Here is a 27,174-nt window from a genome sequence, read left to right as displayed (position 1 = left end):
TATTATTTTTAAGAACCTGCTCAATTTGTACATTGATTGCCCATTAAATTCACCACAGCAGCTCTGGTAATTATTTTTTTTAATTCATTCATGGGATGAGGGTGTCGCTGGCTAGGCCAGCATTTATAGCCCATCCCTAATTGCCCTTGAAGGTGGTGGTGAGCTGCCTTCTTGAACCGCTACAGTCCATGTGGGGTAGGTACAACCACAGTGCTGTTAGGAAGGGAGTTCCAGCATTTTGACCCAGCGACAGTGAAGGAACAGCAATAAAGTTCCAAGTCGGGATGGTGTGCGACTTGGAGGGGAATTTGCAGGTGGTGGTGTTCCCATGCATTTGCTGTCCTTGTCCTTCTAGTTAGTAGAGGTCTCGGGTTTGGAAGATGCTGTCTAAGGAGCTTTGGTGCATTGCTTCAGTGCATCTTGTAGATGTACACACTGCTGCCACTATGCGTCGGTGGTGGAGGGAGTGAATGTTTGTAGATGGGGTACCAATCAAGGGGGCCGCTTTGTCCTGGACGGTGTCGAGCCTCTTAACAGTGTTAAGTACCATTTTAACAATGTGATAATTGTTAATGCAATGTCAATCAACCTCTCTAGCCTGGAAATTGATGAATTTAAGGTTTCATTTCTTCAAATGGTAAATTGTTCTTAGAGATTTAAAAAATGTCAAAGTTGAAATTTTTTTTCACACCTTTCCTTTCTGTCCCTTTTTCCTCTCTCACTTAATCCAATGTTTCTTCCTGTCTCTATTTCTCATTCTGTACCTGATTTGACTCTAATTAACCATCCTTCTCCATCATTCCTCTGTTTCTTTCTCAATCATTTAATCTCATTGGTTAAGGAGAAACACCATTCACTGAAGTCCCAGATACTGCATTGCCCTCACCATGCCATTATCAGCTCCCACTTCCAGAACGTTGCAACGCAAAACAATTTTGAGCTGAAGTGTGCAGGAAAAGTTCTAACTAGCAAGGCATGCAAGTAGATACCTGATTGCAGCAAGATCTGGTACAATTTCTTCGATTAACTTTAACCTGGTGTAACAACTTTCATGGGGACCACTAGGTCTTGAGGTTTTGGAGGAAGAGGAAAAGCACAATGATAACTATAATAGCTTATAAATAGAAATGCAATTGTTGCGTATTGAGATACAATGAAAACTGTTAACACTGGAAATCGGAAGCAAAAGTAAAAAATTGCTAAAAATGCATATCAGTTCAGTCAACATCCAAAAGAGAAAGACAGATTAATATTTCAGTTTTAGTTGAAACATCAGTTTATCTTGATTGAGCTGCTTTGCATTTCCAACATGTTCCACTTTTATTTCTAAATGGTATTTATTGTTTTAAACTTATGGATATGTTTGCACCCATCCTGATATTTGAATAAGGATTTCCATTAGAACACCAATCTGGAATGTGTCACTAGTACGGATTGAATGTGTGCTACGTAGTTTCAGGAATAAGATACCAGTGCTAGTCTGCAGCTATAAAATAGACGTTTGACTGGGTGACACCGTTACCGGTGAGTGCCAGGGAACAGCAGGTTCAGTCTAACTTCTGCAAGCTGCAATCACTGTCTCAACGTTTTTCATTTTAAATACTCAATAATTTTAAATATATGCCTGCTGAAAAGTAAATGGGAGAAGAGCAGACAATATCTGTCAAAATGTAAAAATAATAGGGACATTACCTGTCACAATGTAAGACTGCTAATGCAATTTCTTGGATGGTTTAAGTACATCTTGATGATACTACCACAAAAAGAAAAAAGTCAAGGAGCAATTGACAGTTTAACAGGATGGCTGTATGATCGACAGCATGAACTAGATTTCTGGTAGGACTAAACCTGCCTGCTGGCTGAATGTTCTGTGCTGTTTCTGATGACAATCAAATTTAGAGAATTTTTTTCTCAGTCTTGTTGTAAATAACTGCTGTCCTCGAGCCTTGAGATTGTAACAAAGGCGACAGTTATTCGTAATTTTCATTTAGAATTGGGAGAAAGGGGCCTAAATTGGACAACCCCCAAAACGAGCGTGGAGCTCATGATGCACGATTATTCCACGCCCGTTCAATGTAATGCAGGCAGTATGTCAATTTCATGCTAGCTGTCATTACCATGATTACATTGTGCAGCCAGTGCTAACTGCACTGCAGAGTGGCTGCATGCCTCAGCAGGGTACCTAAAATCGTGAGAGGCTAGCACCAGTTAAAGCCAGCCTGCACTACTTAAAACCAGCCTACACCTCTTAAAGAGGTGCATTGTGGCTGGAGCAGGTGGTGGAAGTCCATGTACAAGTCACTCTGACATGGAAAAAGATGAAATTATGGCACAACATGGAAAAAGCATTCTCCAAGGTTCTCGGATGCTGCAGTGCAAGCCTTGCTGGAGGAGGTACAAAAGAGAAGTGCTCCCTCCACAGGGAACCAGGAAGTCTTCTAGACACATGCTCAGAAGGCAGTGGGACCAGATAGCCATGGGGGTCAATGCCAGGAGTCAAGCCCCGAGGACCTGGATGCAGTGCCACAAAAAAGTTCAATGAGCTCACACGAGCGGTCAAAGTCAGTGAATTCATTTTCAAATGCCAAGTCCCACCAACTGTATCACTAGCCTAGGACGCTTCTCAATGTACCACACCCCTATCACTCACCAACCAACACTCTCCATCAATCAGGACTCTTACCTACCATCCCCACACACATAGCATTGTTGCAAGCTTCACACTCACACCTCACAGCTTGCACACACTGCCAGCTATTCAAGTATGACAGACACATCACCCAAATGGATTGCACCACAATAATTGGCACACTTTGCTCTTTCTTGCAGGACAAGGTGGCACTATAACTGGAGGCATGAGGAACCATCAGGGGATAGGCATGCCTGCATGTCTTTACCCCTCCCCGCCCCCCATGGAGAAGCCAGCACTCACCATCATTGGAGCATCCATTGCTGAGGCTGTGGCCCGCAGTGGGGCTGAAACCATAGATGACTATATTCTCACAACAAATTGTCCTTCTCACATTCCACTTATTCCTCATCCCACAATCTCTTCAGATTTACAAGCTACAGTAGGTGTAAGCATGCATCTCTTTCTCCTCCCCCCCACCCCTGCATTCCCCCCCCCCCCCCCATCCCCCGCCATCCCCACCACCCAAAACCTCACATTTGTGACTTTCTCTTTTCAGATATCCAAGAACTGCCACCTGGCCAGGCAGTGGTGGAAGAACAACAGGTGGGAAATCAGCAATACAGTAATGATGAAGAAACTCCTTCACTTGATTTAATGCTTGCAGCCACCAACAGACACTGACATTGTGTGTAATTTAAAGGATTGCATGCAGGCAAGATCTACACGTAATGAGACAGGGGGCAAGTGTGGCGTGCAGCAAGTGCAGTAGACAAAGGTTGCGTAGGTGCCAGCTCACCAGAGGGCAACATCACACACAAGTTCTGCTGCAGAAGACTCAGATGAACACTTCAATGAGGTGGGTTACAGAAGAATGCTGATGGGTCTTCACAATGAAATGCTTGGTGTGTTGGCTTGCCTGCCAGAATTCCTGCCTGCAGTGTCAAGGAGCATGGAGGAAACTGGCAGCAACCTGGAAGAGGTCTTTGAGCAGAGCTTGGAGTTCATCCTTTCCAGTGTGGAAGTGGTGGCCAACTCCAGTACTACACTTTGGATCCAAACTTAATGCAGTGTCTGATGGTCGATGTCTCAGCTTCCATTGAAGATAAAAGAAAGGCTTGCATTTATATAGCGCCTTTCATGACCACAGGATGTCCCAAAGTGCTTTTCAGCCAATGAAGTACTTTTAAGGGTAGCCACTGTTGTAATGTAGGAAACACAGCAGCCAATTTGCACACAAGGTCCCACAAATAGTAATGTGATAATGATCAGATCATCTGTTTTTCTGATGTTGATTGAGGGATAAATATTGGCCAGGACACCAGAGATAACTCCCCTACTGTTCTTCAAAATAGTGCCATAGATTCTTTTACATCGAAGAGGGCAGATAGGGCTTTGGCTTAACATCTCATCCAGAAGACGGCACCTCTGACAGTGCAGCATTCCCTCAGTAGTGCAATGGAGTGTGAGCTTTTGATTTTTGTTCTCAGGTCCTGGAGTGGTACTTGAACCCACAACCTTCTGACTTAGAGATGAGAGTGCTACTAACTGAAACACAGCCGACATAGCATAAGCAGAAGCCACTCAATGTCTGCAGTGGAAGCTCAGGCCTCTGTCATGCAAGCTCAGATTGCTGCCAGTTAGGCTCAGATTCCTGCCACCATGGCTGTGGATACCAGTGTTCAAAGGGGCTTGCAGGGTGTCACAGCAGTCCAGCAATCTGTCCTCCAATAGATTACTAGGATTCCTGAAGTGCTACCCTGGGGGAGTGTCAATGGCTCTGCGGAGCACGACCATGCTGTCCTCCCTCAGAATGACAGCACACATATGCCCACTCCTGTCACTCCTCCAGTGCGCTTGCTGTTGCCTGTCAGCCAGCCAGCTCAGGCTGCTGCCACCCAAACGGAGATGGTCCAGTCCAAAGCTGGACCTTCTGGGCCAGAGCTCTTGAGGTCATCCTCCAAGACTATCTGCATTCTCTCTCACTAAAAGTCTGCAGCCTTCCACCAGCCATGCTGCAGCCACTGGGGTAGCACAGTGTAGGAGCACTAGGACAGGCAAAGGCACCCAGAAGACAGGAACTAAGGGAATACACAAGGATGTATAGTTTATTCTTATATGCAATATGGCATGCTTTGATTTATAAATTTGATTTGGAATGTTTACTTTGTCATTGGTTTTATTTTTGTATTGTGGCCAAGCGGACAGTTTGATGGTGAGTGACAGAAGAAAGGTAAGGTATGTGACCGCTGGTGCATGGGGAATCGGAGTTGTATTTACCAGTGTTGCAGTTGGATAAGTTGCTGGTGTCTAGGTTGCCTCCTCCCTTCCTTTTCCTCCTCCTCTTCCACCTTGTGCTCCTCAGCTGCTTGCCAGATAGCTGGTGGCAAGGGCTGTGTCCTCATGATGGCAAGGTTGTGCAGCATGCAGCATGCAGGAGACCACCATGTATTTCGACACCCGCTCTGCCGAGTGCTTCAGGGCTTCTCCAGGGCGGTCCATGAAGCAGAAGCATTATTTCAGCATGACAATTGTCTGCTCTACCATATTATTTTATACTCATTCATGGAATGAGTGTGTCGCTGGCTAGGCCAGCATTTATTGCCTATCCATAATTGCCCTGGAGAATGTGGTGGTGAGCTGCCTTCTTGAACCACTGCAGTCCTTGTGAGGTAGATACACCCACAGTGTTGTTAGGAAGGGAGTTCCAGGATTTTGACCCAGCGACAGTGACGGAACAGCGATATAGTTCCAAGTCAGGATGGTGTGTGACTTGGAGGAGAACTTGCAGGTGGTGGTGTTCCCATGCATTTGCTGCCCTTGTCCTTCTAGTTGGTAGAGGTCGTGGGTTTGGAAGGTGCTGGTTAAGGAGCCTTGGTGCGTTGCTGCAGAGCATCTTGTAGATGGTACACACTGCTGCCACTGTGCGTCAGTTGTGGAGGGAGTAACCGTTTGTAGATGGGGTGCCAATCAAGTATGCTGCTTTGTCCTGGATGGTGTCGAGTTTCTTGAGTGTTGTTGGAGCTGCACCCATCCAGGCAGGTGGACAGTATTCCATCACACTCCTGACTTGTGCCTTGTTGATGGTGGACAGGCTTTGGGGAGTCAGGAGATGAGTTCCACGCTGCAGGATTCCTAGCCTCTGACCTGCTCTTGTAGCCACGGTATTTATATGGTAACTCCAGTTCAGTTTTTGGTCAATGGCAACACCCAGCATGTTGATAGTGGGGGATTCAGCGATCGTAATGCCATTGAATGTCAAGGGAAGATGGTTAGATTCTCTCTTGTTGGAGATGGTCATTGCCTGGCACTTGTGTGGCACGAATGTTACTTGCCATTTATCAGCCCAAGCCTGGATACTGTCCATGTCTTGCTGCATTTCTACACGGACTGCTTCAGTATCTGAGGAGTCGCGAATGGTGCTAAACATTGTGTAATCATCAGCGAACATCCCCACTTCTGATCTTATGATTGAAGGAAGGTCATTGATGAAGCAGCTGAAGATGGTTGGGCCTGGGATACTACCCTGAGGAACTCCTGCAGTGATGTCCTGGAGCTGAGATGATTGACCTCCAACAACCACAACCATCTTCCTTTGCTCTAGGTATGACTCCAACCAGTGGAAAGTTTTCCCCCTGATTCCCATTGACTTCAGTTTTGCTAGGGCTCTTTGATGCCATACTCGGTCAAATGCTGCCTTGATGGCAAGGGCAGTCACTGGGGAGGTGGTGGTATCGTGGTATTGTCACTGGACTAGTAACCCTGAGACCCAGGATATTGCTCTGGGTACATGGGTTCGAATCCCACTACAGCAGAAGGTGGAATTTGAATTCAATTAATAAATCTGGAATTAAAAAGCTAGTCTAATGATGGCCATGAAATCATTTTCGATTGTTGTTAAAAACCCATCGGGTTCACTAATGTCCTTTAGGGAAGGAAATCTGCTGTCCTTACCTGGTCTGGCCTACATGTGACTCCAGACCCACAGCAATGTGGTTGACTCTTAAATGCCCTCTGAAATGGACTAGCAAGCCACTCAGTTGTATCTAACTGCTACAATGTCAATGAAAAAGAATGAAACCGGACGGACCACCCGGCATTGACCTAGTCACTGGAAACGACAACGGCAAGCCCAGCTCTGTCGACGCTGCAAAGTCCTCCTTACTAACATCTGAGGGCTTGTGCCAAAGTTGGGAGAGCTGTCCCACAGACTAATCAAGCAACAGCCTGACATAGTTATACTCACTGAATCATACCTTACAGACAATGTCTCAGATACCACCATCACTATCCCCGGGTATGTCCTGTCCCATTGGCAGGACAGACCCAGCAGAAGTGGAGGCACAGTGGTATACAGTCAAGAGGGAGTTGCCCTGGGAGTTCTCAACATCGACTCCAGACCCCATGGAGTCTCATGGCATCAAGTCACACAAGGAAACCTCCTGCTGATTACCACCTACTGCCCTCCCTCAGCTGATGACTCAGTACTCCTCCATGTTGAACACCACTTGGAGGAAGCACTGAGGGTGGCAAGGGCACAGAATGTACTCTGGGTGGGAGACTTCAATGGCGCTACTGGCCGAGTCTTAAAAGACATATCTGCTAGACTGGGTATGCGTCAGGTGGTGAGGGAAACAAGAGGGAAAAACATATTTGACCTCGTCCTCACCAATCTTCCTGCCACAGATGCATCAGTGCATGACTGTATTGGTAGAAGTGACCACCGCACAGTCCTAGCGGAGACAAAGTCCCGCCTTCACATTCAGGATACCCACCATCATGTTATGTGGCACTACCACCATGCTAAATGGGATAGATTTCGAACAGATCTAGCAATGCAAAACTGGGCATCCATGAGGTGCTGTGGGCCATGAGCAGCAGCAGAATTGTACTCAACAATAATCTGTAACCTCATGGCACGGCACATTCCCCACTATACCGTTACCATCAAGCCAGGAGACCAACTCTGGTGCAGTGAAGAGTGCAGGAGGGCATGCCAGGAGCAGCACCAGGCATTACCTCAAAATGAGGTGTCAACCTGGTGAAGCTACAACACAGGACTACTTACGTGCCAAAACTGCGTAAGTAACATGCGATAGCCAGAGCTAAGCGATCCCATAGCCAACGGATCAGATCTAAGCTCTGCAGTCCTGCCACATCCAGCCGTGAATGGTGGTGCACAATTAAACAACTAACTGGAGGAGGTGGCTTCACAAATATCCCATCCTCAATGATGGGGGAGCCCAGCATATCAGTGCAAAAGATAAGGCTGAAGCATTTGCAACAATCTTCAGCCAGAAGTGCCGAGTTGATGATCCATCTCGGCCTCCTCCTGAAGTCCCCAGCATCACAGATGCCAGACTTCAGCCAATTCGATTCACCCCACGTGATATCAAGAAGTGACCGAAGGCACTGGATAATGCAAAGGCTATGGGCCCTGACAATATTCCGGCAATAGTACTGAAGACCTGTGCTCCAGAACTTGCCGCGCCCCTAACCAAGCTATTCCAGTACAGTTACAACTCTGGCATCTACCCGGCAATGTGGAAAATTGCCCAGCTACGTCCTGTACACAAAATACAGGACAAGTCCAACCCAGCCAATTACCGCCCCATCAGTCTACTCTCAATCATCAGTAAAGTGATGGAAAGTGTCATCGACAGTGCTATCAAGCGGCACTTGCTTAGCAATAACCTGCTCAGTGACACTTAATTCATGTGGCAGCATGGTTTTCATTGTATACATTCTGCCCACATATGCATGGAGTCATGAATCATGTGGTCAGCAGATAGCCATTGCCGCCCATGAGCCATGCTTTGACTTCTAGTGGTCACTCAAATTTAGATGCTATAATGGACTGCCACAGAATGAAGGCATCATGATTGCTGCCAGGATACCAGGCACTAACCTGCATGATGCTCTGAGTATGGTCGAACACTAGTTGGACATTGAGAGACTGGTTTCTCTTTCAGGTGCAGTAGATCTCAGAGTTGACATGCGCCGCCCACAAAGAGATGTGCATGCCTTCTCGGGAAACCTGTACCATGGGCAGCCTGAAATCCTTGCGCAGTCGTGTGCTCGCTCTACCTGCTGCTCTCTGGCAAGAAAAAATGCAATGGAGTCATTTCTCTTTGAATAAACAGTCTCAGTGACCTCCCTTATGCAATAATGGACAACAAATTACAATATTTTGTAAATATCTCAAGCTGCAGTCTGGAAGGAGATAGATGCATAAAAGTTCATTGCCTCGGTCATTTACACAGCCACTAGCAATGGCATCCTTACCTTCCTCTGAGGTTTCAGTTGTGGCTGCAGTAGGTGGCATATTTCAGTGAGAATGTCCTTACTGAATCACAGGTGTCTCACACATTGTTCCTCACTGAGGTTCAGGTAAGAGAACTGCCCCTTGAGACCTAGGGCTGATATGGCCTCCTACTGAGAACCCTTCTCCCACTCCCCCTCCCCTCCTCCCTCTTCTAGCAGCTTGTCCTGCTCCAAGTCATGTTGTATTCTAAGGGGAATGCCTACAAGTGCACCCATGTCTGGGAGCAACTAGAGTGTGCAGAAGCCTTGAAGTCAGGGCAAAAACCTTCAGCACCTGCCACAATACTCCTTGTAGATTTCAGCAACTTTAATCAACTCTAGAAAGCACCAGTCCCTTGTACAATCGTAAGAATAGCCAGTAGAAATCAATCAGCAACTGTACCTTTAAGTAGTCGATGATTCCTTTAATAAGTGATAGTGAGGAGTCCTTCTGCTGCTGAGTGCGTGTTCAATCACACCTGATTAAGACACAGTGTTAGCTGGGCCATTGAGCTGACTGACATCATAATCTGCCTGCTCAGCATACTTCCCATGAATGCTCACTGCTAAGGTTCATTGATGCCACACTCAGTCAAATGCTACATTGATGTCATGGACAGTAACTCTCACTCACTGTATCAGGTGCCTTTACGGAAGCAAAATTGTGGCCTTATCATTATATGTTGCATTAAATTAACTACAAGGTAAATAAGCTTGAATCAGGGTGACTACACAATATGGTAAGAATCCTGATGGCCTCCAGGCTTGGAAACCTACACACTTGTGCATCTAACAATATTATCTGATCAATACCATCTGCTCTTGTAAACATTAAGCCTGATTCAATATGGTAAGTGTGATCAGAGACAAATTCTGAAACAAATCTGAGGGCATTACTGATCATCCTAAATATACATTCCAGTCATTAATAATTATCACTTTGGCCACAGCTTCAATTTTAATGTGTCTCATGTTTGGGTTACTGCACTGTTACAACTATATTTATCTGATGCTTCTGCTGGAGAAACAATTCACCAGGCGGTGAGCTGTAAACTCACAGTGGCATTGTTCTGGCTGACAGGCTCCATACTATTAGTGGCCAGCCAGGATTTTGTTTTTAAAGTTTGTCAACAGAAATGTTTTACTTGGTATTTGTAGTGTTTGATCAATCTGGGTTTGATTGTATTAATCTGTCCAATGATCAGTGTTCACTGTGTTTGATTGTTTAAGCCTATGGGTGGAACTGAAGAGTTTGAAACTGAAACTAAAAGACAGAACTAGAATCTTCTATAGAAAACATACTGACTGATCTGAGAAGACATTGTACTGAGATCTTGTAAGAACTGATATATTTTAAAATGCTGTAAATAAACCAGTTGGTGATTTAATAGAAGTGTGATATCTGCATTGCTCTGAGATAAATCAGATATACATAATATATCCAGCAACCGGCATAAACATAACAGAATTTGGTTTGACCTGTGTTAATTCACAGATAAGATGGCATGTTTACATCTCAAGGAATGAATCCCACTATCAGTATACCTCTTGAAAGTCAAATAATTCAAATACTTTTCAGTTTTTGTATATATTTGAGGAGTTTGTTATTTAAGCAGTCAATGTTCAATGATGGTGCACCTGTTGTACAGGTGTCTCATGGTGTGAAGTGGTCCAGGATGGCAGGTGGCATGTATACATGTATTCTGAGCCAAAAGTGCACTATATCGGTAAAGGAAGAAAAAGAAGCTTCCGAGGCCTGCATCTGAAGCATATGCAAATAGAAGGCACAGAGCTAGTTTAAGGCCCCCTTTGTAAAATTTTCTGCCTTCAGAAAAAACAGGTCTATATGCAGCCTAACCAGCCAAACCTTAAAGGTACTGATGCAAGTGACCATCAAAAAAGTAAGCTTTTAAAAAATACTTACCTGAATTTGGAGCCGAGAGGTTCCAGAGTGTTCCTCCCAGCTCTATATTAAAACTATGGGCCACTGCCATCCAATATCCCTGACTCTTGCCTTGACCTTCTGCCAGTCATTATCCATCTCACTCCATCCTTCTCCCATCCCACCCTCTCTGAGTTGCTCCCTGCTCCTGATCACACTACTCCCAGTTAGCTCCTTCTCCTAATTGCCCCTCTTCCTCCTTCTCCCAATTATCACATACCCTCCCTCTACCAGTTTCTCCCCTCTCCTAACTGTCCTGTTCTCCCGTGAGGTATCTGAGGGCCACTGCTAGTGACACCGCACTCCGTAATTCAAATGATCATGAACCGCAAGTTTTCTGGAGGTGCCAAGCTGGCAATTGTTGCTCATTGATATGATGTAAATGAGGCATTGTAGGATGGGTCTTGGGACTACCCATTCAAACACAGGGATCGATCTTTGCACCTAGTTTGAGCCAGCTTCTGGGGCATGATGTTCTGATTAACTTCTGGGGCATAATGTTCTGAGAAACTGGAGTGTAGCAGTGCAAAGGAAACAGTTTACCATGCTATGATGTGTGATACTGCATAAGAGTAATTCATGGATTGATATGTGGTATTTTATCACTTATAGGATGTTGAAATCAGGGAATCTTAAGCAATTCAGAATACAGGGCCCATTTCTTTTATTAATATATTCAATTATTTTCTCAAAGGATTCCATTACATTTGTCAAACAGCCTTTTAGCTGTCCTTAATTAACTTAAGTCTTTCAAAGGGACAATTAAATTTTATTGAGTGTAATAATGGCCTCCAGAAGCTTAATCACTTAACCATCTTCAGCAAGAAGTGCTGTGAATGATTCATCTCTGTCTCCTCCTCAGGTCCCCACCATCACAGATGGTCTTCAGCCAATTCGATTCACTCCTCGTGATATCAAGAAATGGCTCAACGCACTGGGTACAACAAAGGCTATGGGCCCTGATGACATCCCTGTTGTAATGCTGAAGACTTGTGCTCCAGAACTAACGGCATCTCTAGCCAAACTGTTCCAGTACAGTTACATCATGGACACCTACCCAACAAAATGGAAAATTGCCCACAAAAAGCAGGATAAATCTAATCCACCCAATTACAGTCTATCAGTCTACTCTCAACCATCAGCAAAGTAATGGAAGGTGTCATCAACAGTTCTTCAGGCAGCACTTATTCAGTAATAACTGCTCACTGATGCTCAGTTTGACTTCTGCGAGGACCACTTGGCTCCAGACCTCATTACAGTCTTGGTCCAAATGTGGACAAAAGAGCTGAATTCTAGAGGTAGGCTGCAAGTGTCGACCCATAACATCAAGACAGAATTTGATTGAGTATGGCATCAAGGAGTAACAGTAAGATTTAAAGCTATGGGAATCTGGGGGGTGGCAAGGGTCACTGACTGGAGTCATACCTAGCATACATGTGGTGGTTGGAGGCCAATCATCTCAGTCCTAGGACATCACTACGGGAGTTCCTCAGAGTAGTGTCCTATGCCCAACCATCTTCAACTGCTTCACCAACGATCTTCCCTCCATCATAAGGTCAGAAGTGGAGACATTCACTAATGACAGAGTTCAGTACCATTCACAATTCCTCAAATAATGAAGCAACCCGTGTCTGCATTCAGCAAGACCTGGACAACATTCAGGCTTGGGCTGATAAGTGGCAAGTAACATTTGTGCCACACAAGTGCCAGGCAATGATGATGCCCACAAGAGAGAGTCTCAGCATCTCCTCTTGGCATTCAACGGCATTACCATCACTGATTTCCCCACGATCAATATCCTAGGTGTCATCATTGCCCTGAAGCTTAACTAAACCAGCCACATAAATTCTGTGGCTCCAGGTACTTGCTGCAGGATTCCCAGCCTCTAACCGACTCCTGACTTGTGCCTTGTAGATGGTGGACAGGCTTGCTATCAACATCTTGGGGGATACCATTGACCAGAAACTGAACTGAAATAGCCATATAAATACAGTGGCTACAAGAGCAGGTCAGAGGCTAGGAATCCTGCGGCACGTAACTCACCTCCTGACTCCCCAAAGCCTGTCCACCATCTACAAGGCACAAGTCAGGAGTGTGATGGAATACTCTCCACTTGCCTGGATGGGTGCAGCTCCAACAACACTCAAGAAGCTCGACACCATCCAGGACAAAGCAGCCCGCTTGATTGGCACCCAATCTACAAATATTCACTCCCTCCACCACCGACGCACAGTGGCAGCAGTGTGGACCATCTCCAAGATGCACTGCAGCAATGCACCAAGGCTCCTTAGACAGCACCTTCCAAACCCGCGACCTCTACCACCTAGACGGTAAAGGGCAGCAAATGAATGGGAACACCACCACCTGCAAGTTCCCCTCCAAGTCACACACCATCCCGACTTGGAACTATATCGCTGTTCCTTCATTGTCGCTGGGTCAAAATCCTGGAACTCCCTTCCTAACAGCACTGTGGGTATACCTACCTCACATGGACTGCAGTGGTTCAAGAAGTCAGCTCACCACCACCTTCTCAAGGGCAATTAGGGATGGGCAATAAACGCTGGCCTGGTCAGTGACGCCCACATCCCATGAATGAATAAAAGAAAATATCAAGTGTCATCACACCAAATGATTGTTTGATCTGCCTTCTGAGAGATTGAAGAAATATATGTGGGAAAGACAACTCGTGTCATTATAGGGGTTCTAAACTTAAACTCCATGTCATGATATTGTACTGGTAAATATCAGGCAGTGTGAATCAACTCTCATAGAGATAGGGCATTCAGACCACTCGGGAATGACTAATGCCACTAAACTTATAACAACTCTCTTAGCCTTTCTAATTTGTTTTTTTTTGCTTTTCATCTTAATTTTCTAAACAATGTCTGATTCTCTTTTTGTAATAACTTGTTAGATAATTATTTTTGTGACTCATTTTAATTTTACTTTTAATTTCTCTTCTTGGAACCTGAGGTTTGGCTGAATACTCTTTCCTTCTTGTGTGAATATGTTTAGTTTGTGCCTTAGTCATCAGCTGTTTGAAAGTTTTCCATTGTTTGTTCACTGTCTTATTGCTCAATTTTTCTTTTCAATTTATCTGGGATTCTTCTGCTTTTTAATCTCATTGAAATGTGTTTTCTTTTACATCCATGCGTCTTGATGCTTGAGAGTCCCCTCCAATTTCAAGTTGTATATTGAACATAGTGTTATGATCATGTTTCCGAGACATTCATCTACTTGGTCCACTTCATTTCCTAGAATTAGATCCAGCAGTGCCTCCTTCCTTGTTACTATGACAACAACAACAGCTTGCATTTATCTAACTTGTTTAATGTACAAAATATCTTAGAGTACTTTACAGAGAACTGGCAAGAGGAACAAAATGGCAATGTGGTGGGGTTAAATGGCTTTTGCAAATTTTCTTTAGAGAAGCAGAGAGAACTCGAGAAACAGAATACTTATGACTGGAGGCAATATTCAACATGACATTTGTACTCTTTACTTGACCTCAAGCAATCACTCATTCAAGCAGCTTGACAACTTTATACTACAAAGTGATGGCAATCTTTATGGTGCCATACTAACTGTTATCTCTTTCCCCTTTTTCGAGATCCTTCAGATACCAGGACCCAGTGAATGAGGACATGGAGAAGGACAATCCTCCAGAAGAAGCACTATCACTAGCTCCATCCCTCTCAAACAGCAGCACAGAAATTGGCACCTCGGGTGGGTTAGAAAGTACATTGGTGGTGCACTCAGCACATGGAAAGGAATGGCCTCGGCTGACAAGAACAGGGATGCTGACTTTCCATCTCTATTTATCAGCATAACACCTGGCCACAGCACTCTCCACCTCCTGCATTCCGAACATGTCCCTCACCTAGGAACATAGGAGCAGGAGTAGGCCATTTAGCCCATCGAGCCTGCTCCGCCATTCAATTTGATCATGGCTGATCATCTACCTCAATGCCACTTTCCCGCACTGTCCCCATATCCCTTGATATCATTATTATCTGGATATATATCAATTTCTGTCTTGAACATGCGCAATGATTGACCTTCCACAGCCCTCTGGGGTAGAGAATTCCAAAGATTCACCACCCTCTGAGCAAAGAAATTCTTCCTCACCCCAGTCCTAAATGGCCTAGCCCTTATTCTGAGACTGTGTCCCCTGGTTCTAGACTAACCAGCCAGGGGCAACATCCAATCTATACCCACCCTGTCATGCCTTGTAAGAATTTCGTAACTTTCAATGATCTTCCCCTATTTAACTTCCCCTATATTGACTGGGACTCACTTAGTGCTAGGGGCTTGGATGGGGCAGAATTTGTAAGGAGCATCCAGGAGGGCTTCTTGAAACAATATGTAGATAGTCCAACTAGGGATGGGGCCGTACTGGACCTGGTATTGGGGAATGAGCCCAGCCAGGTGGTCGACGTTTCAGTAGGGGAGCATTTCGGGAACAGTGACCATAATTCCACAAGTTTTAAGGTACTTGTGGATAAGGATAAGAGTAGTCCTCGGGTGAAGGTGCTAAATTGGGGGAAGGCTAATTATAAGAATATTAGGCAGGAACAGAAGAATTTAGATTGGAGGCGGCTGTTTGAGGGTAAATCAACATCTGACATGTGGGAGTCTTTCAAACGTCAGTTGATTAGAATCCAGGCCCAGCATGTTCCTGTGAGGAAGAAGGATAAGTTTGGAAAGTTTCAGGAACCTTGGATAACGCGGGATATTGTGAGCCTAGTCAAAAAGAAAAAGGAAGCATTTGTAAGGGCTGGAAGGCTAGGAACAGACGAATCCCTTGAGGAATATAAAGAGAGTAGGAAGGAACTGAAGCAAGGAGTCGAGAGGGCTAAAAGGGGTCATGAAAAGTCATTGGCAAACAGGATTAAGGAAAATCCAAAGGCTTTTTATACGTATATAAAGAGCAAGATGGTAACGAGGGAAAGGGTTGGCCCACTCAAGGATAGAGAAGGGAATCTATGTGTGGAGCCAGAGGAAATGGGCGAGGTACTAAATGAGTACTTTGCATCAGTATTCACCAAAGAGAAGGACTTGGTGGATGATGAGCCTAGGGAAGGGAGTGTAGATAGTCTCAGTCATCTCATTATCAAAAAGGAGGAGGTGTTGGGTGAATTGCAAAGCATTAAAGTAGATAAATTCCCAGCGCCTTATGGGATCTACCCCAGAATACTGAGGGAGGCAAGGGAAGAAATTGCTGGGGCCTTGACAGAAATCTTTGTCTCCTCATTGGCTACAGGTGAGGTCCCAGAGGACTGGAGAATAGCCAATGTTGTTCCTTTGTTTAAGAAGGGTAGCAAGGATAATCCAGGAAATTATAGGCCGGTGAGCCTTACATCAGTGGTAGGGAAATTATGAGAGAGGATTTGTCGGGACAGGATTTACTCCCATTTGGAAACAAACGAACTTATTAGCGAGAGGCAGCATGGTTTTGTGAAGGGGAGGTCATGTCTCACTAATTTAATTGAGTTTTTTGAGGAAGTGACAAAGATGATTGATGAAGGAAGGGCAGTGGATGTTATCTATATGGACTTCAGTAAAGCCTTTGACAAGGTCCCTCATGGCAGACTGGTACAAAAGGTGAAGTCACATGGGATCAGAGGTGAGCTGGCAAGATGGATACAGAACTGGCTCAGTCATAGAAGACAGAGGGTAGCAGTGGAAGGGTGCTTTTCTGAATGGAGGGTGTGACTAGTGGTGTTCCGCAAGGATCAGTGCTGGGACCTTTGCTCTTTGTAGTGTATATAAATGATTTGGAGGAAAATGTAGCTGGTCTGATTAGTAAGTTTGCGGACGACACAAAGGTTGGTGGAGTTGCGGATAGTTGTGAGGATTGTCAGAGGATACAGCAGCATATAGATCGGTTGGAGACTTGGGCAGAGAAATGGCAGATGGAGTTTAATCCGGACAAATGTGAGGTAATGCATTTTGGAAGGTCTAATGCAGGTGGGAAGTATACAGTAAATGGCAGAACCCTTAGGTGTATTGACAGGCAGAGAGATCTGGGCGTACAGGTCCACAGTTCACTGAGAGTGGCAACGCAGGTGGATAAGGTAGTCAAGAAGGCATACGGCATGCTTGCCTTCATCGGTCGGGGCATAGAGTATAAAAATTGGCAAGTCAACCTGCAGCTGTACAGAACTCTAGTTAGGCCACACTTAGAATATTGCGTGCAATTCTGGTCGCCACACTACCAGAAGGACGTGGAGGCTTTGGAGAGGGAACAGAAGAGGTTTACCAGGATGTTGCCTGGTCTGGAGGGCATTAGCTATGAGGAGAGGTTGGATAAACTCGGATTGTTTTCACTGGAACGACAGAGGTGGAGGGGCGACATGATAGAGGTTTACAAAGTTATGAGTGGCATGGACAGAGTGGATAGTCAGAAGCTTTTTCCCAGGGTGGAAGACTCAGTTATTGGGGGACATAGGTTTAAGGTGAGAGGGGCAAAGTTTAGAGTGGATGTGCAAGGCAAGTTCTTTACACAGAGGGTGGTGAGTGCCTGGAACTTGCTGCCGGGGGAGGTGGTGGAAGCAGGTACAATAGCAACGTTTAAGAGGCATCTTGACAAATACATGAATAGGATGGGGATAGAGGGATATGCAGAAGGTTTTAGTTTAGGCAGGCATCAAGATTGGCGCAGGCTTGGAGGGCCGAATGGCCTGTTCCTGTGCTGTACTGTTCTTTGTTCTTTGTTCTCTTTGTTATCTCACCTCTCATTCTTCGAAATTCTAGAGAATACAGGCCCAGTTTCCTCAATCTCATCCCATGGATTAGTCTGGTGAACCTCCGTTGCAACTATATCCTTCCTTTGATAAGGAGACTAAAACTGTGCACAATACTCACAAGTGCGGTCTCAGCAAGGGTGTATAGAATTGTGGCAACACATCTTTACTTCTGTACTCAAATTCCCTTGCAATGAAGGCCAGCATACCAATACTATTTGCCTTTCTAATTGCATACTCGCTTTTAGTGACTCATGAACAGGAAACGCAGGTTCATTTGGACATCAACACTTTCCAACCTCTCATCATTTACGAAATATTCTGCCTTTCTGTTTTTCTACCAAAGTGGGTCACCTCACGCTGATTTACATTATATTCCATCTTGCCCATTCACTGTCCAAGTCCCCCTGAGGCTTCCTTGCATCCTCCTCACATCTTACATTCCCACTTTGTTTTGTGTCATCAGCAAATTTGGAAATATTACATTTGGTCCCCACATCCAAATCATTTGGATAGATTGTGAACAGCTGTGGCCCAAGCACTGATCCTTGCGGTACACCACTAGTAACAGCCTGCCATCCTGAGAATGACCTGTTTATTCCTACTCTCTGCTTTCGTTCTGTTGACCAATTCTCAATCCATAGCAGTATATTACCCCCAATCCCATGTTCTCTAATTTTGTTCACTAACCTCCTGTGTCGGACCTTATCAAAACTTCCAGCAGTCAATTTGAAGGTGACCTGCCTTGTTACAGTGGAAACACTCAGGTCTTTGGGTGTCACCCCTGCTCTTAGCACTGTCCTTTTTGGCCTGAGGAAGGTGTCCTGTGTGTCCAGCTTCCTCTTCTCGCCCAGAGCTGTTCAGGCTCCCATCACCCTCCCACCTTTTATCCGTTTCAGGTTTTTGGAGGTGACTAGGGAAGGGTTTCCCTTGGGGTAAGGGCTTGTGGACAAGTGTAAATTTATCAGCCAGGATTGCTGCCTGCCTTCCATAGATAAGGAGACCAAAATTGTACACAGTACTCCAGGTGCGGTCTCACCAAAGCTCTGTACAATTGTAGCAAGACTTCCTTATTCCTGTACTCAAATCCCCTTGCGATGAAAGCCAGCATAACATTTGCCATCCTAATTACTTGCTATACCTGCATGCTCGCTTTTAGTGACTCATGAACAAGGACACACAGGTCCCTTTGGACATCAACACTTTCCAACCTCTCACCATTTAAAAAATACTCTGTCTTTCTGCTTTTTCTTTTATTTTGTTTTATTCATTCATGGGAAGTGGGCATCACTGGCCAGGCCAGCATTTATTGCCCATCCCTAATTGCCTTGAGAAGGTGGTGGTGAGCTGCCTTCTTAAACCGCTGCAGTCCATGTTGGGTAGGTACACCCACAGTGCTGTTAGGAAGGGAGTTCCAGGATTTTGACCTAGCGACAGTGAAGGAACGACGATATAGTTCCAAGTCAGGATGGTGTGTGACTTGGAGGGGAACTTGCCGGTGGTGGTGTTCCCATGTATTTGCTGCCCTTGTCCTTCTAGTTGGTAGAGGTCGCGGGTTTGGAAGGTGCTGTCTAAGGAGCCTTGGTGCGTTGCTGCAGTGCATCTTGGAGATGGTGCACACTGATACCACGGTGCGTCAGATGTGGAGGGAGTGAATGTTTGTGGATGGGGTGCCAATCAAGCGGGCTGCTTTGTCCTGGATGGTGTCAAGCTTCTTGAGTGTTGTTGGAGCTGCACCCATCCAGGCAAGTGGAGAGTATTCCATCACACTTGTGACTTGTGCCTTGTAGATGGTGGAGAAGCTTTGGGGAGTCAGGAGGTGAGTTACTCGCCTCAGGATTCCGAGCCTCTGACCTGCTCTTTATTTATGCCACGGTATTTATATGGCTACTCCAGTTCAGTATCTGGTCAATGGTAGCCGCTAGGATGTTGATAGTGGGGGATTCAGTGATGGTAACGCCATTGAATGTCAAGGGGAGATGGTTAGATTCTCTCTTGTTGGAGATGGTCATTGCCTGGCACTTGTGTGACGCGAATGTTACTTGACACTTATCAGCGCAAGCCTGGATATTGTCCAGGTCTTGCTGCATTTCTACACGGACTGCTTCAGTATTTGAGGAGTTGCGAATGGTGTTGAACATTGTGCAATCATCAGCGAACATTCCCACTTCTGACCTTCGGAAGGTCATTGATGAAGCAGCTGAAGATGGTTGGGCCTAGGACACTACCCTGAGGAACTCCTGCAGTGATGTCCTGGAGCTCAGATGATTGACCTCCAACAACCACAACCATCTTGTTTTGCACTAGGTATGACTCCAGCCAGCGAAGGGTTTTCCAGTTGATTCCCATTGACCTCAGTTTTGCTCAGGCTCCTTTATGCCATACTCACTCAAATGCTGCCTCGATGTCAAGGGCAGTCACTTTCACCTCATCTCTTGATTTCAACGCTTTTGTCCATGTTTGAACCAAGGCTGTAATGAGGTCAGGTGCTGAGTGGCCCTGTCGGAACCCAAACTGGGTATCACTGAGCAGGTAATTGCTAAGCAAGTGCTCCTTGATGACACTGTTGATGACACCTTCCATCACTTTGCTGATGATTGAGAGTAGACTGATGGGGCAGTAATTGGCTGGATTGGACTTGTCCTGCTTTTTGTGTACAGGATATACCTGGGCAATTTTTTTTTTAGAATTAGAACATTACAGCGCAGTACAGGCCCTTCGGCCCTCGATGTTGCGCCAACCTGTGAAACCATCTGACCTACACTATTCCCTTTTCATCCATATGTCTATCCAATGACCACTTAAATGCCCTTAAAGTTGGCGAGTCTACTACTGTTGCAGGCAGGGCGTTCCACGCCCCTACTACTCTCTGAGTAAAGAAACTACCTCTGACATCTGTCCTATATCTATCACCCCTCAACTTAAAGCTATGTCCCCTCGTGTTTGCCATCACCATCCGAGGAAAAAGACTCTCACTATCCACCCTATCCAACCCTCTGATTATCTTATATGTCTCTATTAAGTCACCTCTCCTCCTCCTTCTCTCCAACGAAAACAACCTCAAGTCCCTCAGCCTTTCCTCGTAAGACCTTCCCTCCATACCAGGCAACATCCTGGTAAATCTCCTCTGCACCCTTTCCAAAGCTTCCACATCCTTCCTATAATGCGGTGACCAGAACTGCACGCAATACTCCAGGTGCGGTCTCACCAGAGTTTTGTACAGCTGCAGCATGACCTCGTGGCTCCGAAACTCGATCCCCCTACTAATAAAAGCTAACACACCATATGCCTTCTTAACAGCCCTATTAACCTGGGTAGCAACCTTCAGGGATTTATGCACCTGGACACCAAGATCTCTCTGTTCATCTACACTACCAAGAATCTTCCCATTAGCCCAGTACTCTGCATTCCTGTTACTCCTTCCAAAGTGAATCACCTCGCACTTTTCCGCATTAAACTCCATTTGCCATCTCTCAGCCCAGCTCTGCAGCCTATCGATGTCCCTCTGTACCCTACAACATCCTTCGGCACTATCCACAACTCCACCAACCTTAGTGTCATCCGCAAATTTACTAACCCACCCTTCTACACCCTCTTCCAGGTCATTTATGAAAATGACCAACAGCAGTGGCCCCAAAACAGATCCTTGCGGTACACCACTAGTAACTAAACTCCAGGATGAACATTTGCCATCAACCACCACCCCCTGTCTTCTTTCAGCTAGCCAATTTCTGATCCAAAGCTCTAAATCACCTTCAACCCCATACTTCTGTATTTTCTGCAATAGCCTACCGTGGGGAACCTTATCAAACGCCTTACTGAAATCCATATACACCACATCCACTGCTTTACCCTCATCCACCTGTTTGGTCACCTTCTCGAAAAACTCAATAAGGTTTGTGAGGCACGACCTACCCGTCACAAAACCGTGCTGACTATCGCCAATGAACTTATTCTTTTCAAGATGATTATAAATCCTGTCTCTTATAACCTTTTCCAACATTTTACCCACAACCGAAGTAAGGCTCACAGGTCTATAATTACCAGGGCTGTCTCTACTCCCCTTCTTGAACAAGGGGACAACATTTGCTATCCTCCAGTCTTCCGGCACTATTCCTGTCGACAATGACGACATAAAGATCAAGGACAAAGGCTCTGCAATCTCCTCCCTAGCTTCCCAGAGAATCCTAGGATAAATCCCATCTGGCCCAGGGGACTTATCTATTTTCACACTTTCCAAAATTGATAACACCTCCTCCTTGTGAACCTCAATCCCATCTAGCCTAGTAGCCTGAATCTCAGTATTCTCCTCAACAACATTTTCTTTCTCTACTGTAAATACTGACGCAAAATATTCATTTAACACTTCCCCTATCTCCTCTGATTCCACACACAACTTCCCACTACTATCCTTGATTGGCCCTAATCTAACTCTAGTCATTCTTTTATTCCTGATATACCTATAGAAAGCTTTCGGGTTTTCCCTGATCCTATCCGCCAATGACTTCTCGTGTCCTCTCCTTGCTCTTTTTCCACATTGCCGGGTAGATACCAGTGTTGTAGCTATCCTGGAACAGCTTGGTTCGGGGTGCGGCAAGTTCTGGAGCACAGGTCTTCAGTATTATTGCCGGAATATTGTCAGGAGCCATAGCCTTTGTAGTATCCAGTGCCTTCAGTCGTTTCTTGATATCTCGCGAAGTGAATCGAATTGGCTGAAACATCACACTTATTCACATTATATTCCATCTGCCATGTTGTTGCCCATTCAGTTATGCTGTCCACGTCCCCTTGAAGCCTCCTTGCATCCTCCTCACAACTTACATTCCCACTTAGTTTTGTCATCAGAAAATTTGGAAATATTGCATTTGGTCCCCACATCCAAATCATCTATGTAGATTGTGAACAGCTGTGGCCCCAGCACTGATCCTTGCAGCACCCCACTAGTAACAGCCTGCCATGCTGAGAATGACCTGCTTATGACCTGTTTATGAGAATGCCTCTGCTTTTTGTCTGTTAACCAATTCTCAATCCATACCAGCATATCTCAGTCGTATGGATGGCGCCGTCCAGGGCGGTGGACGTGTAAGGTGGGGAGAGGAATTCACCGCAGAGAGAGTGTGAACGGCTGGCAATCCGGGAAAGTAATGCTGTTGAAGACCCTGCCAGTGGTTGCCAAGCTTGGACAACTGGACAGGAAGGCCACATGGCTGTGTTCGGGGTGCCCGTCCACGGTGACGATCAGGAGGAAGAGCGGCCACATGGTCCCGGCAGCGGCTCCCGCTCACTCGGCGACTCTGCGCTGTTTCCACACAAACTTTCCCCACAACTCCCCCTCGGCTCCTGGATCCCGATCCCAGTAGCAGTACATCATTGTAAAAGGGACAATGGTGGGAGCTGATGAAATGTTTTATTACCTGCACCCCCTCCCCCCACAGCTCCCAGCTCACCCCCCTCGCACCCCCTTCCCCCCACCCACCTCGCACCCCCTTCCCAGCTCCCCCCTCGCATCCCCTTCCCCTGCACCCCTCTCCCCTACCCCCTGCAGCCCCCTTCCCAGCAATGCGCCATGGAGAGGTCATTCTATAGTCGCCTCACAGCGACCAAATCAACACGGAAGGCAGCAGTTACGGGTTATAAGTCCAGCTCAATTGGCGTAGAGATTGGGCGCCACGGGTTGCCTTTGTCGGTGGGAGAGGTCATTGCATCTCACTGGACAGCTACCGCCCGCCTCAAACCAGGCAGCCCCCAGTCGGCAAGGTTCTGTCCCGCCACAGTCCACCTGCTTCAATGGGTGCTTGAAGCTCAGGGTCATTGCCCGACAAGTGGACTGTAACACCGCACCAAACAGCACAGGCAAAAAAGGAAAGAAGGTACCAGCCCTTCGTTTTGCAAGCTGGAACGTCAGAACTATGTGTCCTGGCCTGTCGGAAGACCTTACACAAATCAACGGAAGACCGCCATCATTAACAACGAGCTCTGTAGACTCAATGTGGACATTGCAGCACTTCAGGAGACACGCCTCCCTGCGAACGGATCTCCAAGAGAGCAAGACTGCACCTTCTTCTGGCAGGGTAGGGATCCTGAAGAACCAAGACAGCATGGAGTGGGCTTCGCCATCAGAAACTCTTTGCTCAGCATGATAGAGCCACCCTCAATTGGCTCGGAATGCATATTGTCCATCCGACTGTTCGCCTCTGGTCTAGTACACCTACTCAGCATCTATGCTCCAACACTCTGCTCCCCACATGAAGCTAAAGACCAGTTCGACGAGGAACTCCATAATATCATCAGCAGTATCTCCAACACCGAACACCTGTTCCTGCTGGGGGACGTTAATGCCAGGGTTGGGGCCGACCATGACTCATGGCCCTCCTGTCTTGGGCGCTATGGCATTGGAAGGATGAACGAGAATGGACAGAGACTGCCTGAGTTGTGTACCTATCATAACCTCTGCATCACCGACTCATTCTTTCACACTGAACCCTGTCACCAGGTTTCTTGGAGGCACCCAAGATTACGTTGTTGGCACCAGCTGGACCTCATCGTCACAAGGCGAGCCTCTTTAAACAGCGTTCAAATCACACGCAGCTTCCACAGTGCAGACTGCGACACCGACCACTCCCTGGTGTGCAGCAAGGTTGGACTCAAACCAAAGAAGCTGCATCACTCCAAGCAGAAGGGTCGCCCGCGCATCAACACCAGCAGAATTTCTCATCCACAGCTGTTATGTAAGTTTCTAAATTCACTTGAAAAAGCCCTTCAAAACACTCCCACAGGGGATGCAGAGACCAAGTGGGCCCACATCAGAGACGCCATCTATGACTCAGCAATGACCACCTATGGCAAACGTGTGAAGCGGAATGCAGACTGGTTTCAATCTCACATTGAAGAGCTGGAACCTGTCATAGCCGCTAAGCGCATCGCACTGCTGAACTACAAGAAAGCCCCCAGCGAGTTAACATCCGTAGCACTTAAAGCAGCCAGAAGCGCTGCACACAGAACAGCCAGGCGCTGCGCAATTGACTACTGGCAACACCTATGCAGTCATATTCAGCTGGCCTCTGACACCGGAAATATCAGATGGCATTAAGACAGCTTTTGGGCCAAACATCAAGAAGATTGCCCCCCTCAAATCTAAATCAGGGGACACAATCACTGACCAATGCAAGCAAATGGACCGCTGGATGGAACACTACCTAGAACTGTACTCCAGGGAAAATGTTGTCACTGAGACCGCCCTCAATGCAGCCCAGTCTCTGCCAGTCATGAATGAACTGGACGTACAGCCAACAAAATCAGAACTCAGTGATGCCATTGATTCTCTAGCCAGCGGAAAAGCCCCTGGGAAGGACGGCATTACCTCTGAAATCATCAAGAGTGCCAAGCCTGCTATACTCTCAGCACTACATGAACTGCTTTGCCTGTGATGGGACAAGGGAGCAGTACCACAGGACATGCACGATGCCAATATCATCACCCTCTATAAGAACAAGGGTGACTGCAACAACTACCGTGGAATCTCCCTGCTCAGCATAGTGGTCTTCGCTCGAGTCGCTTTAAACAGGTTCCAGAAGCTGGCTGAGCGTGTCTACCCTGAGGCACAGTGTGGCTTTCGAGCAGAGATCCACCATGCTGTTCTCCCTTCGCCAGCTACAGGAGAAATGCCGTGAACAACAGATGGCCCTCTACATTGCTTTCATTGATCTCACCAAAGCCTTTGACCTCGTCAGCAGACGTGGTCTCTTCAGACTACTAGAAAAGATTGGATGCCCACCAAAGCTACTAAGTATCATCACCTCATTCCATGACAATATGAAAGGCACAATTCAGCATAGCGGCACCTCATCAGACCCCTTTCCTATCCTGAGTGGTGTGAAACAGGGCTGTGTTCTCACGCCTGCACTGTTTGGGATCTTCTTCTCCCTGCTGCTCTCACATGCATTCAAGTCTTCAGACGAAGGAATTTTCCTCCACACAAGATCAGATGGCAGGTTGTTCAACCTTGCCCATCTAAGAGCGAAGACCAAAGTACAGAAAGTCCTCATCAGGGGACTCCTCTTTGCTGACGATGCTGCATTAACATCTCACACTGAAGAGTGTCTGCAGAGACTCATCGACAGGATTGCGGCTGCCTGCAACGAATTTGGCCTAACCATCAGCCTCAAGAAAACGAACATCATGGGACAAGACGTCAGAAATGCCCCATCCATTAATATCGGCGACCACGCTCTGGAAGTGGTTCAAGAGTTCACCTACCTAGGCTCAACTATCATTAGCAACCTGTCTCTCGATGCAGAATTCAACAAGCGCATGGGAAAGGCTTCCTCTGCTATGTCCAGACTGGCCAAGAGAGTGTGGGAAAATGGCACACTGAAACAGAACACAAAAGTCCAAATGTATCAAGCCTGTGTCCTCAGTACCTTGCTCTACGGCAGCGAGGCCTGGACAACATACATCAGCCAAGAGCGACGTCTCAATTCATTCCATCTTCGCTGCCTCTGGAGAATCCTCGGCATCAGGTGGCAGGACCGTATCTCCAACACAGAAGTCCTTGAGGCGGCCAACATCCCCAGCTTATACACACTACTGAGTCAGCGGCGCCTGAGATGGCTTGGCCATGTGAGCCGCATGGAAGATGGCAGGATCCCCAAGGACACATTGTGCAGCGAGCTTGTCACTGGTATCAGACCACCGGCCGTCCATGTCTCTGCTTTAAAGACGTCTGCAAACACGACATGAAGTCCTGTGACATTGATCACAAGTCGTGGGAGTCAGTTGCCAGCGATCGCCAGAGATGGCGGGCAATGATAAAGGCGGGATTAAATATGGCGAGTCGAAGAGACTTAGCAGTTGGCAGGAAAAAAGACAGAAGCGCAAGGAGAGAGCCAACTGTGTAACAGCCCCGACAACCAATTTTATCTGCAGCACCTGCGGAAGAGTCTGTCACTCTAGAATTGGCCTTTATAGCCACACCAGGCGCAGCTTCACAAACCACTGACCACCTCCAGGCGCTTACCCATTGTCTCTCGAGACAATGAGGGCAAAGAAGAAGAAGAAGAAGAAGAAGACCCCCAATTTCGTGTGTGCTAATTTTATTTATTTATTTATTTTTATTTAGAGGTACAGCACTGAAACAGGCCCTTCGGCCCACCGAGTCTGTGGCGAACCTCCTGTTTGGGACCTTATAAAAATCCTTCTGAAAATCCAAAGACACCACATCCAACGGTTCTCCTTTATCTATGCCACAAGTGACATCAAAAAAACTCCAACAGGTTTGTCAAACATGATTTCTCTTTCATAAATCCGTGTTGACTCTGCCCAATCATATCATTATTTTCGAAGTGTCTAGTTATCACATACTTTATAATAGATTCAAACATTTTCCCTACTACTGAGGTCTGTAGTGCCCCGTTTTCTCTCTCCCTCCTTTCTTAAATCGTGGGGTTACATTTGCTACTTTCCAGTCTGCAGGAACCTTTCCAGAATCTACAGAATTTTGAAAGATAACCATGAATGTATCCACTATACTCCATTATAAATTCTCCTGTCTCCAA

Source organism: Heterodontus francisci, chromosome 3 (assembly GCF_036365525.1).
Source record: "Heterodontus francisci isolate sHetFra1 chromosome 3, sHetFra1.hap1, whole genome shotgun sequence".
Lineage (NCBI taxonomy): Eukaryota > Metazoa > Chordata > Chondrichthyes > Heterodontiformes > Heterodontidae > Heterodontus > Heterodontus francisci.
The sequence above is the reverse complement of the archived record's forward strand: the minus strand, read 5'-3'. Positions refer to the sequence as shown.